General features: G+C 32.3%; 1 long non-coding RNA gene across 4 annotated transcripts in view; it reads left to right on the top strand.

Moving 5' to 3' along the window:
* Positions 1–1,458: 1,458 nt before the first annotated feature.
* LOC108969568 overlaps positions 1,459–3,908 on the top strand; it is a 281,944-nt gene continuing 279,494 nt past the window's right edge. For all 4 annotated transcript variants that reach the window (XR_001993411.1, XR_001993410.1, XR_001993406.1 and 1 more), the window contains exon 1: positions 1,459–1,520. This is a non-coding gene — a long non-coding RNA (uncharacterized LOC108969568). The remainder of the gene's footprint in view (positions 1,521–3,908) is intronic.

Below are 3,908 nucleotides of genomic sequence, written 5' to 3'. Positions count from 1 at the left end.
AATCCAAATTCTTGTTTCAGTGTCCCAGTTATCCATTTTTGTTAAATGTAAAAGTCAATCTGCAAAATAATAAAAAAAAAAATTAACCACATTCATTAAATAGAAAAAAAAGTTATTTTATCTTGTTTTTTTTTTGGTAGCGGATTTCATCAGCCACCTTGTAGATAAAATTGGGTTTGAATTTGACCTAACCCCCATATAACAAACCCAGCACGTACGGGTAACTTGATTTCGTATGATCCTACCTAAGTGAGCATTAAGGGAAATTTAATTAGTATGTGAAATAATTATAGAAGATAGAGTTTTTTTTAGCAAAAATAGATAAAATCGGGGCGATAATACCCCCACTTGCCATAAACTACATATATACCCTACATATGATTAATGATTTTCCTTTTTCTAACAAACTTTTTGCTGAATATGTTGCTCGCTGTATGAGTTATACGTATGAACAAATATATATATGAACTTCTAATAGTTCTATGATTCGAAGTTCTCCATAACTCAAACGCTTGATTTGGCAATACACATAAGTAAAATTTCATACAAATTTACTTCCATAGCTCAAGGTTTTTTCAAACTATCTTTTTTTACGAATTATGTTGGTTAGAGTTAAGGGAGTTCAACTGTGCATATAATTGCTTGGTCTCCAATCCTTTAGTTGACTTTGTTCTTACAAGTTGCAAGAGTATTCGGTTGCACCCGAACTTACTTCTGCCTTACTTGTTACATATAATATCTTTAGATATCGACTAATTTTCTATATGGAAATTAAAATATATATATCTATGGCATTTTGAGCGCCCATTTACCAGGGGTTAACATAAATATCTCGTTATAGATACAAATTTCCATTGTGTGATAAATGGTGACTCTGCATGACCATTAAGTTGAAACCTCTTCAAATAACTTTCCTGCGCGGTTTTAATTTTAGTAACATCTATTTTTATCTCTATTCCAAGTGATGTTTTAATTAAATACCAGCCAAACATGCGTCGGAAGACTTTCATATTTTGAAATTATTCCCTGTTTTATATACTTTTCTTTTCGTTAGTTAATAACTGTGTACTTCAGGAACTATTTTGTAAATTCTTTCTTGTTTAAGGATATTAAGAGTATGTTTTTGAAACTAATATTAAATATTTGAGATTCCATATTACATAGGCATTATAGATAATAGTTTTTCAATTGTCGATTAGAGATCATGAATTATATATCTCTCATCACATTATGAAAAACTCATCAACAAATAAAGGGAGAAACTCAATGTACTTTTTCTGCAAAGCTCCGAGCGTACTTTCCATAAGGTTAGAACTTTCTGAGATGAGTTTGCAATAATGAAAAGGCTCTGGTTTAATTTATAAATGTAGCATAAGTTTCTTGATAAAAATATGTACATATGTATGGAGAAGTACAATCTGTTGACTGTTTACTAACTTTTTAATCTTCTTTATTTCAAGGTATTGCGCTGATTATCGATGAGAACTATGTATATACAATCGGATGTGTCTGTGAAAATGGTAAGCTTGAATATAAAATTCTTGGTTATATTATTGAGTAAGCAAATACATAACGTAATCTTTATATATAAAAATAACGTGTTACGTTGTTTGTCCACGATGGACTCCTAAACTACAGAACCGATTAAGTAAATTTTAACACGCTTAGAACTTACAACTTAGAAGATGGGATGGAGAAAAACATTTATAAATAAAAAATACAGTAAAAGCTCTATTAAGCGGACACTTCTATTAACTGGACAGAAAGACTGGTAACCAGACATCGAGAAAGCAGCCTTAAATTCGTTATTTTTCCAATATAATTTATTTGTATGAACATATTCAAAATTAAATCCCAACTACAATCCTTTGGATTCCTTTACCGACAAAAACGGTTATTCGTAAATAAAGTTTTCACTGTATTGAATAGTTTATGACATGAATAGTAGTAGTAAATCCGCGTGGCTGGATCCAATAGTAGAGTTATAAAAAACACTTACTGAGGATGGTGATCCATTTCTATGACGCTACTTTTTTAAAGAAAAGAAGAAGAAGCAACTTCAAATTTAATGGAGAATGTTTATTATCATTCGAAAGAACATTCTTTGGCATTTATTTTTCGAATATTATCTCCTTCAAATGTCGGCCGCGGTCACGTCTCAGACGGTCCAATTTTCATTGACTACTTCAAGTATTTCGACTAGTAACTGGCGATGTCCGCACATATCCACAAGAAAAAGTCTAACTTTCCGATATCACATGATCTTGATAGCCAAATGACCGGCCCGTAACGTGAAATTATCTGCCCACGGAAGTGTTTAGTCAATACATCATAAAAAACAATCCTTTCGAAGGCGGTAACAACCTACTTTGTTAGATATGAAATACGCGGAGAAACTCAGACAAACTTCTGGGAGAGCTTTAACCGTAAATTATATATTTTACAATCAAAAGAATTAATGAATAATTCAATTGTATCTCCAAAACCCGAAAACAATTATAAACAATAAAAAAATATTTCTTCCCCGCAAATATTTACTCATTGTTGATGAATACAGTGATTTCCATTGCTAAAAGTGAAAATATCACTTACACATGTATACATATTTGTATTTCTCTTATTTCTTATTTAAAATTATTAATTATAAAATTTTCTTCGATTAATCAGACACGCCTTTATAAACAATTGTTTATTTTTTTTCTCCGCCATGCACATTATCTTTTGAGCGATGGCGCTTCTTTATGAGGCTACGACCGAGATATATGTGATTAATTTGCCAGACACTTCGGCATTTGTCAGCCAAATATCTATGCGCCTTCACATCAAACACACGTAGTGTTATCTTGTATTTGTGTATAATAAATTTTGTGTTGCTTTGAGTCCACTTGATATCTGCTCATTCAGCTTTCATCGTTGACTAATCGAATCAACTGGCGTTTTTGGTAATTCTACGATTATATAATTTTCTACTTTTGTTCCCAGCCAAACTTGGCTGCAAAGCATTCGCGTCTGTTTATTGCTTTCTTGCAATTTGTGCTTTTGTTTTTATGAATTTCTGTTGCCACACTTGCCGTTGCAAGCGCGATCTCACGTACTAACAGAAATATCTGTGTGTTAGTACAACTCATTTTCGGGGCAGTAACATCTTAGCCATTTAATCCGACAGTGACCAAATAGTTTATATACCTGTAAATATACATGCATGCATTCTTATATAGTTATACATAATAGTATAATTTATTGTTGTTGGCGTTTTCAGTCAGTGAAAGTGTTTGGTTTTTATTTAGGTTTATTATTTTTGCTTTTGTTTATTGTGCGTAGCGCGTGTGTTGTTGCTTTAGCACTGTTTTTGTAGATACAACAGCTATGTTAGCTGGTCGCGCTCGAAATTTTAATTATCATCGCTTTTCTCTTCTATATGCATATGAAGATGTTAGTACTTAGTCACACGGCTTTGTAGGCACAAATTTTTATAGCTCAGCTCGATTTGAATGTGTGTGAGTGGCTGCGTATGTGTAGTATGCCAAATACAGCTACACACATCGGCGGTTTAGGAACATCATTGATGCTTGTTGCTTATGTTGTAATACGCAATTGATCCACATATGTATGTATAGTTAGATTTTATGAAAATATAATGTGGGCAAAAAATAGTAAGACTTTTTAATTTAAATTTCGCGCGAAAAGTCATTCGTTGAAATATTTCTTTCTATTTTGATATAAGATCTGGGCCAAAATTTACTTAAAAACAAGTAAAGAAGGGCTAACTTCGGGTGTCACCGAACATTTTATACTCTCGCATGATAAAGTGATAATCGAGATTTCAGGCGTGGTTGTGAACCGATTTCACCCATATCTGGTACATGTCATCACGGTGTTAAGAAAATATTATATACCGAATTTCATTG

The sequence above is a fragment of the Bactrocera latifrons genome, unplaced genomic scaffold (assembly GCF_001853355.1).
Source record: "Bactrocera latifrons isolate USDA-ARS-PBARC rearing strain unplaced genomic scaffold, ASM185335v1 scaffold_105, whole genome shotgun sequence".
NCBI classification, from domain to species: Eukaryota; Metazoa; Arthropoda; class Insecta; order Diptera; family Tephritidae; genus Bactrocera; species Bactrocera latifrons.
Note: the sequence above shows the minus strand (reverse complement) of the source record. Positions and strands in the feature narration are given on the sequence as shown.